The sequence below is a fragment of the Gambusia affinis genome, linkage group LG19 (genome assembly GCF_019740435.1).
Source record: "Gambusia affinis linkage group LG19, SWU_Gaff_1.0, whole genome shotgun sequence".
Taxonomy (NCBI): Eukaryota; Metazoa; Chordata; class Actinopteri; order Cyprinodontiformes; family Poeciliidae; genus Gambusia; species Gambusia affinis.
The window spans coordinates 19,878,137-19,891,122 of NC_057886.1; the positions used below are offsets into that span (position 1 = coordinate 19,878,137).

Sequence of the window (12,986 nt, forward strand, 5' to 3'; positions counted from 1 at the left end):
GTTTACAATTTGGACATTTTCACAAATGTCCAAATTTGTAAAATTCTAGTGGTCAATTTTTTTTAAGCTTTTGTAATCTAGGACTTGTTTTTTAAGCTATGAATAAAAATCTATATGTAAAGGTGCTTTTAAGTGTTAGTGTGAATGCTGCACACATTATTAATTTAACTGAATTTACTAATATTTATTTTTATATAAATAAAAGAAAAGAACTGATTATTTTTTTATTTTTGTACCAATAGAAAAACATTAAACCATTGCACATGAAGATTATGGCTATCCCTACAAACAACATAGGGACATCACTGCCAAATGAAGAGGCGAGGAGTATTTTGCACTTTACCAAACTGAGCAAGCCATTTGTGCTGAGCAGACACACTTGAGCATATATAAGCAACCGCTCTAGATGCCTGAGCCAACTGGCAGGCATCTGACTCAGGTGAGTACAGTTAATAATGTATAATGTATATTTTCATTTTTTTCCAGGTTTACAAAGTTTTTGTTAAATATATTGGAAAACACTAGAGCAATGTTTAACAATGTAAATAATGTACATGTTAGCCAGTAAAAAAAAACAATTTAATTTGGGTTGTTTTCCATATTCATAGCATCTTTGAGTTTACACAAGACATCTGAAGTTTCACTCAGGATTCTGTGGTAAGGTAAGTAGATCCCATCAAAAGAGGCATTCTTAAAAAATCTGTTCAAAATCACACCCAAACACAATATCACCTAAAAGATTAAAAGAAACTAATGAAAGAACTTATGTAAACTTTTCAGGCTTCACCAAAGTGCCACCATGAGCACAGACGCAGAGATGGAGGCCTATGGCCCGGCGGCCATTTACCTCCGGAAATCAGAAAGAGAGGATTGAAGCTCAGACTGCTCCTTTTGATGCCAAATCTGCCTATTTTGTGGTGGATGAAGCTGAGCTGTATGTCAAGTGTAAACTCATCAAGAAGGAGGGTGGCAAAGCCACAGTCGAGACGGACGGAGGAAAGGTGAGAAGTTTTAATTCACTAGATATTATTTTTGTTTAACATTTGTTGCCACCTTCTTATAAGATTCAAGCAAAACAACATTACTTTTATTTTAGACTGTAACAGTCAAGGAGGACGATATCCATCCCAGGAATCCTCCAAAGTTTGACAAAATTGAGGACATGGCCATGATGACCCACCTCAACGAGCCTTGTGTGTTGTATAACCTCAAAGATCGTTTTGCATCCTGGATGATCTACGTGAGTTTGTTTTCGCACCAAGGTTAATGATAACATTTAAATATCTCTCTGCAACGCTTGGTAAATAATTGTTTGCATCTTCTACTACAACAGACCTACTCCGGGTTGTTCTGTGTAGTCGTGAATCCCTACAAGTGGCTGCCTGTGTATGATGCTGTTGTTGTAGCAGGATACAGAGGCAAGAAGAGGATTGAGGCTCCACCTCACATCTTCTCCATCTCTGACAATGCCTATCAGTTCATGCTCACAGGTAAATCAAAGACTAAACTGTTGTCCCAAAAGAAATGGAAAGAAAGAACATATTCACGTTGACATGAACTTAATGCAGCTACTAAAGTATTATGGTGTACATTGCAGATCGTGAGAACCAGTCTATCCTGATTACGTGAGTATTGCACAAACTCAATTGGTCATTCTTACACAAAATGTACAAATATGACGCTGATAAATCAAAATGCGTCTCTTGTACCTCAGCGGAGAATCCGGTGCTGGCAAGACTGTCAACACCAAGCGTGTCATCCAGTACTTTGCAACAATTGCAGCTCTTAGTGGCAAAAAGGAGCAAGCACAGCAAGCCACTGGAAAAATTCAGGTGATTATGCATTTTAAGAAAAAACAAGTTTTCACTGTGTATACTTAGGTGCATACTGCAAAAATATTCACAACTGTCAATGTGCAGGGCTCCCTTGAGGACCAAATTGTTGCTGCTAACCCTCTGCTAGAGGCTTATGGTAATGCCAAGACTGTGAGGAATGACAACTCTTCCCGTTTTGTAAGTTAAGACAATGCTTAAATGTTCATTGATAGTTAATGCTTGAATTTAAGAGTATAACAAAATATTAATTTTGCTTAGGGTAAGTTCATCAGGATCCACTTTGGTACAAGTGGAAAGCTGGCCTCAGCTGATATTGAAACATGTAAGTAAAACATATGATGTAATCAGTATTATCTATTATTAATTTATAATATGTACCATGACTTTCTTATCAAAGAGCATACTAATATTCATATAATTCTTAGATCTGCTGGAGAAGTCCCGTGTCACCTTCCAGCTGTCTGCTGAGAGGAGCTACCATATCTTCTATCAGCTTATGACAGGCCACAAGCCTGAGCTCATTGGTAAATGATCAAATACTTTAAATTTGAATGTAGAAAAGTGCAAATAATAAGACAAAGAAGCTACAATTATTTGTTTCTATTGTTTCAGATGCTCTGCTTATCACCACTAACCCCTATGACTTCCCAATGATCAGCATGGGTGAAATCACTGTCAAGAGTATCAATGATGTGGAGGAGTTCATCGCTACAGATGTAAAAGAATATTTACGTGTTTTTAAAAAGAATTCTCTCAAAACGTGTGTTTAGTGTACTTAAAACTTCTTTCTCTACACAGACTGCTATTGATATCTTGGGCTTCAATGCTGATGAGAAGTTTAACATCTACAAGCTCACTGGTGCTGTGATGCATCATGGCAACATGAAGTTCAAGCAGAAGCAACGTGAGGAGCAGGCTGAACCAGACGGCACTGAGGGTAATTTATAAGATATCACCAATATCATTCTGTAGAGACACAAAAATTGTATAAAATAGGTTAAAGTGTGTTTTGTTTCTTTCCAAAAGTGGCTGATAAAATTGCCTACCTCCTGGGTCTGAACTCAGCTGATATGCTGAAGGCTCTGTGCTACCCAAGGGTCAAAGTCGGAAATGAGATGGTCACCAAAGGTCAGACCGTCCCACAGGTGATTTATACCAGTTGTGATGTTAAGCAATGTTTATTTGTTTAATACATAAAACTGACAAATATTCTTCTAGGTCAACAACGCTGTCAGCGCTCTGTGCAAGTCTGTCTATGAAAAAATGTTCTTGTGGATGGTCATCCGTATCAATGAAATGCTGGACACAAAGCAGGCGAGAGCCTTCTTCATTGGAGTCTTGGACATTGCTGGCTTTGAGATCTTTGATGTGAGTGAAGAAAAACTCTAAAATATCTAACGAAACAGAGTTGACTTCCAATTAGGTTAAAAAACATTCTCACTAATTACAGTACAACAGCTTGGAGCAGCTCTGCATCAACTTCACCAATGAGAAACTGCAACAGTTTTTCAACCACCACATGTTTGTCCTGGAGCAAGAGGAGTACAAGAAGGAAGGCATTGATTGGGAGTTCATTGACTTTGGTATGGACTTGGCTGCTTGCATTGAGCTTATTGAGAAGGTAAGTCGCTGTTCTAAAAATATTCTCATTCAAATACTGATCTAACTTTCTTTTAACTTGCATTCAACCTGCACTCAAATTGATCTCGCATTTGTTCACAGCCATTGGGGATCTTCTCCATCCTTGAAGAGGAGTGCATGTTCCCCAAAGCCTCTGATACAACTTTCAAGAACAAGCTGATTGATCAGCATCTTGGCAAGAACAGGGCCTTTGAGAAACCCAAGCCTGGAAAGGGCAAAGCTGAGGCTCACTTCTCCCTGGTTCACTATGCTGGTACAGTGGACTACAACATCACTGGCTGGCTGGACGAGAACAAGGACCCACTGAACGAGTCAGTGGTTCAGCTGTACCAGAAGTCTGGAAACAAGTTGCTGTGCTTCCTGTATGCAGCTCATGCTTCAGCTGAGGGTAAGAACCAGTAAAATGAACAGATAACCCTAAATTGAATAGATTAATTTACCATGTGAGAAAAAGCCTGAAAACACACAGTGTGAGATGTTCTAAAACTTTCAATCAGTGCCCAAGAAACAAAATGTTTGAAGACTTTTTAAGAGTTCTTTTTATGTCGTGGAACCTAAATTCTACCACTAAGATGACTTTCAAACATAGCTAGAATGAATATGTGATTCAATTGTACTGTTAAGGTAAAGGGAGCTTGACATCAGTTATGATTTATGATTGTTTTCACTGTCATAATTTCAGCTGAGGCTGGTGGTGGTGGCAAGAAGGGTGGCAAGAAGAAGGGTGGTTCCTTCCAGACTGTGTCTGCTCTTTTCAGGGTATGGACATGTTTTGAAGAAATATCAGAACCTAAAAATCTAAAATTACCCATGGATTAATTTTATTTTGCTGATCTACAGGAGAACTTGGGCAAGCTGATGACCAACTTGAGGAGCACTCATCCTCACTTTGTGCGTTGCCCGATTCCCAATGAGTCAAAGACCCCAGGCAAGAAGCTCTTAGAAATTTGACAATAAGTTGACCATAAGAAATTTTACATGATATGGTTTGGAGAAACTGTTGAATTATTTTTCACTAAATATATTACCAACCCTCAGGTCTTATGGAGAACTTCTTGGTCATCCACCAGCTGAGGTGTAATGGTGTGCTGGAGGGCATCAGAATCTGCAGAAAGGGCTTCCCCAGCAGAATCCTCTATGGTGACTTCAAGCAGAGGTGGCTGCTCTTGTCTTTCTGAATGTACAAAGACATTTTCAAAATATTTTCAGATGTGAAGATAGAAAAAGGCAACATCCAAATTTTCTCTCACAGATACAAAGTATTGAATGCCAGTGTTATCCCGGAGGGACAGTTCATTGACAACAAGAAGGCTTCAGAGAAGCTGCTGGGCTCCATTGATGTGGACCACACTCAGTACAAGTTTGGACACACTAAGGTATGTTGGAACAAGACAGTCAATTCCATATCTAGAAACAATTCTTTTGTTTCCTTTGTGTTCTGACTTGTAAAGGTTTTGCTAATATAGGTGTTCTTCAAAGCTGGTCTTCTGGGTACTCTTGAGGAGATGAGAGATGAGAAACTGGCTTCATTGGTTAGCATGACTCAGGCTCTCTGCAGAGGATATGTCATGAGGAAGGAGTTTGTGAAGATGATGGAGAGGAGGGAAAATAGAATACAAACACTAAAAATATGAATACATTCCTCTGTATTCCACCACAAAACACAACAGTTCACACAACCTGTTCCTCATAAAACTCAAACCTTTACATCAGAGTACTTATTGCAACATGTTTGTATTGGAACATGTTTATTTTGTGTTAACAAAATAATTCTGTTTTCAGAGATGCCATCTATACAATTCAATACAATGTCCGTTCCTTCATGAATGTGAAGAACTGGCCATGGATGAACCTGTATTTCAAGATCAAGCCCCTGCTGAAGAGTGCTGAGACTGAGAAGGAGCTGCAGAATATGAAGGAGAACTATGAAAAGATGCAGTCAGACCTGGCTGCTGCTTTGGCCAAGAAGAAGGAACTGGAGGAGAAAATGGTCTCCTTGCTCCAGGAGAAGAATGACTTGCAGCTCCAAGTGGCTGCTGTAAGTTGGCAGATGTCTTTTCACATAGTTGCTGTATTAAACTACAGACTTAACTAACATTAAGAGTGGAGTTACATATGTGGTGAACACTAAATTTGTGTAAACATCAGCCATTTGATTTCACATTATGGATTCTGACGTTGTTAAAGAACTATTTATGTAAAAAGAGTCCATCAAAATATATTTACACATCATCTATCATAGGAAGTTGAGAATCTCTCAGATGCTGAGGAAAGGTGTGAAGGGCTGATTAAGAGCAAGATCCAGCTTGAGGCCAAACTCAAGGAGACAACCGAGAGACTGGAGGATGAAGAGGAAATCAATGCTGAGCTGACTGCCAAAAAGAGGAAACTGGAGGATGAATGTTCTGAGCTGAAGAAAGACATTGATGACTTAGAGCTCACCTTGGGTAAAGTGGAGAAAGAGAAACATGCCACTGAAAACAAGGTTCACATCACTGAGAAACCAATCCACAGAATTTATGAAATCTACAAGCCTATACTTCAATTAAAATTGGGTATTTCAACCCCTTTAGGTGAAAAACCTGACAGAGGAGATGGCAACTCAGGATGAGGCCATTGCCAAGCTCACCAAGGAGAAGAAAGCCCTCCAAGAGGCCCATCAGCAAACACTGGATTATCTCCAGGCAGAGGAAGACAAAGTCAACACTCTGACCAAGGCCAAGACAAAGCTGGAACAGCAAGTGGACGATGTAAGAAAACTGTTTATTTGTCTTCCTCCTTAGGCCTTAACCTAATGATGCAGTATTTGTATTGATTGATTACTGTGTGTGAATGTACCGACTATGCAATAGCTTGAGGGTTCATTGGAGCAAGAGAAGAAACTCCGTATGGACCTTGAGAGAGCCAAGAGAAAGCTTGAAGGAGATCTGAAACTGGCTCAGGAGTCCATCATGGATCTGGAAAATGACAAGCAGCAAGCTGACGAGAAAATCAAGAAGTAACTTCAATTTTTTCTTTATTTAGCTACTATACCATAAAGTGCCCAAAAATTATATCTCTTATTTTTTCTTGAAAACCAGGAAGGACTTTGAAATCAGCCAGCTTCTCAGCAAGATTGAGGATGAACAGTCCCTTGGAGCTCAGCTTCAGAAGAAGATCAAGGAACTCCAGGTACAAAAGATTAACCATAATAGCATTTGGAAGAATTTTTTATTTTCCATATTGATCTTGGTTGATTACTTCAATGCATTTGAATTCTAGGCTCGCATTGAGGAGCTGGAAGAGGAGATTGAGGCTGAGAGGGCTGCTAGGGCTAAGGTAGAGAAGCAGAGAGCTGACCTTTCCAGGGAGCTTGAGGAGATCAGCGAGAGGCTTGAGGAGGCTGGTGGAGCCACAGCAGCTCAGATTGAGATGAACAAGAAGCGTGAGGCTGAATTCCAGAAGCTGCGTCGTGACCTTGAAGAGTCCACCCTGCAGCATGAATCCACTGCAGCAGCTCTCCGCAAGAAGCAGGCCGACAGTGTTGCTGAACTGGGAGAGCAGATCGATAATCTTCAGCGCGTCAAGCAGAAGTTGGAGAAGGAGAAGAGTGAGTACAAGATGGAGATTGATGACCTGTCCAGCAACATGGAGGCTGTTGCCAAAGCCAAGGTGAGTGGATACTTCATGTTTTACAATGCTCAGCCATATGAACTGCGACTCAGACGCACCTTTTACATACATTTCTGATGGTTTCAGGGCAACTTGGAGAAAATGTGCAGAACTCTTGAGGACCAACTTAGTGAAATCAAATCTAAAAATGATGAGAATGTCCGCCAGCTGAATGACATTAATGCACAGAAAGCAAGACTCCAGACAGAGAATGGTAATTCACCTGGACTTAAACCAGAGTTTTACATTGATTAAAAATTTTCAGAAATAATGTATTTATGACTTTCACAGGTGAGTTTTCTCGCCAGCTTGAGGAGAAAGAAGCTCTTGTTTCTCAGCTGACAAGAGGCAAGCAGGCTTTCACTCAGCAGATTGAGGAGCTCAAGAGACACATTGAGGAGGAAGTGAAGGTAGAAAAGCCTGCTTATATTTTCTTTAGCCATATATGACGAGGTCAGTACTAGACAAATCATTGTACTATCAAATTTGTGCTTTCCAGGCCAAGAATGCCCTGGCCCATGCTGTTCAATCAGCCCGCCATGACTGTGATCTGCTCAGAGAGCAGTTTGAGGAGGAGCAGGAGGCCAAGGCTGAGCAGCAGAGAGGCATGTCTAAGGCCAACAGTGAGGTGGCTCAGTGGAGGTCCAAATATGAGACTGATGCCATCCAGCGCACTGAGGAGCTGGAGGAGGCCAAGTGAGTCATATTGAATGTCTCAGTTTAATTATGTGTAACTTTTGTCATGCATTCTTACCAACAACACACCTTTTTAATCCAGGAAAAAGCTTGCCCAGCGCTTGCAGGAGGCTGAGGAATCCATTGAGGCTGTGAACTCCAAGTGTGCCTCTTTGGAGAAGACTAAGCAGAGGCTCCAAAGTGAGGTGGAAGACCTCATGACAGATGTGGAGAGAGCTAATTCTCTGGCTGCAAACCTTGACAAGAAGCAGAGGAACTTTGACAAGGTAAAGTTCTTGAACCTAAAATTCTCTTTCCCCAAGGTAAGACATGTTATTTCAGCTTCAAAATCAATTATACCATTTATATACATGTAGGTTATTGCTGAGTGGAAGCAGAAGTATGAAGAGAGCCAGGCTGAGCTAGAAGGAGCCCAAAAGGAGGCCCGCTCCCTGAGCACTGAGCTGTTCAAGATGAAGAACTCCTATGAAGAGGCTCTGGACCAACTGGAGACCATGAAGAGAGAGAACAAGAACCTGCAGCGTACGTAATTCCTGATTATTTAAGGAGTGGAGTAACTCCAAAATTACTGAGACACATCCTTTTTATGCTTCAGCCTCCATTGAGAGAATGATTAATTCTGAAATTTATTCAAGTTTATATTTGGTAGATTTATATTATAGCTTCATTTATTTATTTACTTTTCATTGCAGAGGAGATCTCAGATCTGACTGAACAGATCGGTGAGACTGGTAAGAGCATCCATGAGCTGGAGAAGGCTAAGAAGACTGTGGAGACTGAGAAGTCTGAAATTCAGGCTGCACTGGAAGAAGCCGAGGTAAAACATTTCTCCACAATGTTTTACCTGAAATTGCTGTTCAATATAAATTGAACAGCAATTTATATCATGCATCTACATATGCATACTCTCCTGTCATTATTTTTCCACCATCTAACCTAGCTATATGACCTTTCAAGGGCACGCTGGAGCATGAAGAGTCTAAGATTCTCCGGGTCCAGCTGGAGCTCAACCAGGTCAAGAGTGAAATTGACAGGAAGCTGGCAGAGAAGGATGAAGAAATGGAGCAGATCAAGAGAAACAGCCAGAGGGTGATTGACTCCATGCAGAGCACTCTGGATGCTGAGGTCAGGAGCAGGAATGATGCCCTGAGAGTCAAGAAGAAGATGGAGGGAGACCTGAACGAGATGGAGATCCAGCTGAGCCACGCCAACAGGCAGGCTGCCGAGGCCCAGAAACAACTGAGGAATGTCCAGGGACAACTCAAGGTGAGTTTGGTGTTAAACAAAAATTAAGACTTTTAGAGGAAAACCATTATGACATCCAAATTTATATTGCTGTTAGGATGCCCAACTGCACCTGGATGATGCTGTCAGAGGACAAGAGGACATGAAGGAACAGGTGGCCATGGTGGAGCGCTGAAACGGTCTGATGGTAGCTGAGATTGAGGAGCTGAGAGCCGCTCTGGAGCAGACAGAGAGATCACGTAAAGTGGCCGAGCAGGAGTTGGTTGATGCCAGTGAGCGTGTTGGACTGCTGCACTCTCAGGTAGGGATTTATTAATTCACAAAATCTCGAGGCTCTCAATAATAATAATAAAAAAAAAACATTTTACTGAAACTTTCACATCTTGGTTATTTTTCAGAACACCAGCCTTTTGAACAGCAAGAAGAAGCTGGAAAGTGATCTGGTCCAGGTTCAGGGTGAGGTGGACGATGCAGTTCAGGAAGCCAGAAATGCTGAAGAGAAGGCCAAAAATGCTATTGCTGATGTCAGTTTAAAACCTAGAAACTACTGTACAAAGCAGGACTAACTAAGCTGAAACCAAGACTTAAGACATAACATCATTGCAGGCTGCCATGATGGCTGAGGAGCTGAAGAAGGAGCAGGACACCAGTGCTCATCTGGAGAGGATGAAGAAGAACCTCGAGGTCACAGTCAAGGATCTGCAGCACCGCCTGGATGAGGCTGAGAACCTGGCCATGAAGGGTGGCAAGAAGCAGCTCCAGAAACTGGAGCAAAGGGTATGAACTGTAATAGCTTTTAAATATTTCAATTTAAAAAAATTATAAAAACTATATATGGGTCCCATAATGGCTACTATTCTGTACCTAAAATCAAACTTTTGTAAAATGCAAATATTTTATTTCCACAAAATAGGTTCGTGAACTGGAAACTGAAGTTGAAGGCGAGCAGAAACGCGGAGCTGATGCTGTTAAAGGAGTCCGCAAATATGAGAGGAGAGTGAAGGAGCTGACCTACCAGGTATGTAAATTTTTTTTTACTTCCAATTTACCAAATTACCAGTTTTTAAAACAGAAAAAAACATGACTGGCAATCTGCAATGACTGCAGACTGAGGAGGACAAGAAAAACATTACCAGACTTCAGGATCTGGTGGACAAGCTGCAGCTCAAAGTCAAGGCTTACAAGAGACAGGCCGAGGAGGCTGTAAGTAAAATACTTGAACAGCTAATCATTTATTATTGAGCCAAAAATTAATCAATAGTTATTTGTGAAAAATTGTTTATTTGTTGAAAATAGTTTGAAAATCACTTTATTTTATTCTTTAGGAGGAACAAGCCAACACCCACATGTCCAGACTTAGGAAAGTCCAGCATGAGATGGAGGAAGCTCAGGAGCGTGCTGACATCGCTGAGTCTCAGGTCAACAAGCTCAGAGCCAAGAGCCGTGATGCTGGAAAGGTACCTATATGGACAATACTCTTAGTGAATGACACATGAGAACCATTTTAATAATTTACAATATGTCAATATAACGCAGTGAGTGGAATTTGGCTAACAGGACAATATAGCTCAATATGACTTTTCTCAGGACACCTGAAGTAGTATGTACTGTCCACATTTTTATTATAAAGAACTATCCTACATATCAGCATGATTCAGGCAATAAAATCATCAAAACCAACTGAAGGCTCTGCCATGCTAATGTTTTACTTTATGGTATTGCTTATTGAGTCAGTGAATGCCTGGAAAAGTGAGACACTGTTCTGGAATGACAATTGGCTTATTATAATCCAGTAGTCATTGCAGGACTTCAGCTACCACACTTCTAGCTGCTTGTTGGCTTAAGTGCTCTGAGAGTTAAGCAATGTGGAAGTCACTATAATTCAATGGGAATCCCAACTGTGCTCTAAATTTATGACCAGATCTTGTTGCCAACAGACCCCATTCATACAGTGTTGAATGGTTTATTTGAAAAGTAACCTGGCCCACATCAAAGGTCATGTCAGCCACATACAAGTAATGGCCCAAGTGTTGTAAACTGATATGAATACAGTCAATTAAGGCTCATTCTTTTTTCTTTTCTCCTTTCAGTCTGATGCTGCTGAGTAAGAAAAAACATCTGAAGGACCACTCAACAGACTTCATAAAATATGAAAATTCTGTTGTAACATTTGCAAAATAAAGTCTTTTATTCACCTTGCTTTTGTTTTTTGTTTATTTTTAAAACAAGCCTATACTAAATTAAGGCCGAATGAGGAACTTTTGTTCCATCTGTAGAGCTCTTCTTTTTAAAGAATTGATTGCTCTTTTCTTTCAACAGGAGACCACTTCTATAACTTAAGCATTTTGAAGAATGCATTAAAAGGTGCTTAGCAAAATTTAAAATGGCTTGTGAATGTAGCAGGATAAGTATCTCTGCTGTCAATGAAGGCTTGTTTCAACTTCCAGAACATGTTCATGGCACTGCAAGAAGCACAGCAGTAGTCAGTTGCTGGACTCATTTAGATAAACCCTTCAAACTAAGAAGTCATGGATCAGTTTGCCAAGATATTTTAGGCATCGGCTTAAGCCCTCTAAAAGACAACTGTCAAAGAGGGACCATCAAACCATTTGGATTAAAGGCAATTTCTGCCTTAGCCAGTATCATGTAACAGTGGTTGTCCTTTCTTCCAGAACACCATTCTGTGCACATTCAATATGACCCTAATTGAATTACTTTGCTAAGTTGTACAAAACACCAAAGGCCATGAGAAATGTTAGTAGTAAATCTTTGGATAGTCCAATTTATGAAAGCAACACCATTTCTGACATCATACAACTGCATTCATTGCTATAACATGTACTACATATTGTAAAAAAAAAACTACAGATAAGATTATATTAAGGTGAAATAGATTTTGTTTTAACATAGTAACGAGCTGCAGGCTAGGAATTTGTCAGGTCTAAAAGAGGTTTCCCCAGGTTCTCAGTGTTCCTGTCAAAGTGAAATTTAACCCTTTCTTCTCTGGCTCCTCTTCAGAAGACATGTTTCTCATATTTTATTGCAGATTAACACCTTGGTACACAAGCTCATTCGTAAAAATATCATGTGAAGAAGGTTACTCAGAACCATCTGTTTATTCCCATCTGCACTTTAAAAAACAGATGCTTGTTTCTTAACCTCCACTAATCACGATTAAAATAATATTAATTTAACAAGGACATAAGACTTAAAAAAACCTAAACAACCTATTTTTTAAACTTTTGGCAAACATTTTATTAAATACCATATGGAACATATACTTTCTGATACAAAAAAAGGATTTTTATTTACTTTTTTGTTATAGCAGATCTATTTCTATCATGGCCCAGCTACGTATTGAGATGGCATTGATGACATTTTCAGATAATTAGTTAAAAATACTATATTACAAAAGACAAATTTACTTCAGTCTATCCTAAATGCACATTAAAGTAAGTACAAAAGAGTGGTTTCTTTTTCTGAATCATGAACGATGCTGCCAGTACACAACTGCAGCATCTTAAAATTGTTGTGTACTGGCACAACTCTTATTTTGGATGTCAGCCCAACCTAGAAGGCAACTGTTCTTCCTCTCCATTCCAAGATGATACATTATCCTTCCTCAACTTGTATGGAATGCTTTCCAGGCCTATTTTATTTCAGACAGCTGAAAGATTTACATCCACTGCAACTGTATAGCTGTGACATTTGAATGGTCCCCTAAAATCTCAACCTGGATAGTGGTACATTAAATTTGCTATTTATCCTCACTGAAAAGGATTAAATCAGATAGACTTATGATTGAGACATTTAGGTGACAGTGTGTTAATGAAACACCCTAAATCCATTCATCCATTTTCCAAATCTGCTTTGTCCTGTCACAGTCACAGGGCGGGTGCACCCATAGCAACTGTCATC

The 12,986-nt window shown here is 40.0% G+C and overlaps 1 protein-coding gene and 1 pseudogene across 2 annotated transcripts in view; one reads left to right on the plus strand and one right to left on the minus strand.

Annotated features, from left to right (window-relative positions):
- xab2 (XPA binding protein 2) overlaps positions 1-12,986 on the minus strand; it is an 89,779-nt gene that overhangs the window by 75,209 nt on the left and 1,584 nt on the right. The window lies entirely within an intron of this gene.
- LOC122821573 lies at positions 800-11,191 on the plus strand (annotated as a pseudogene).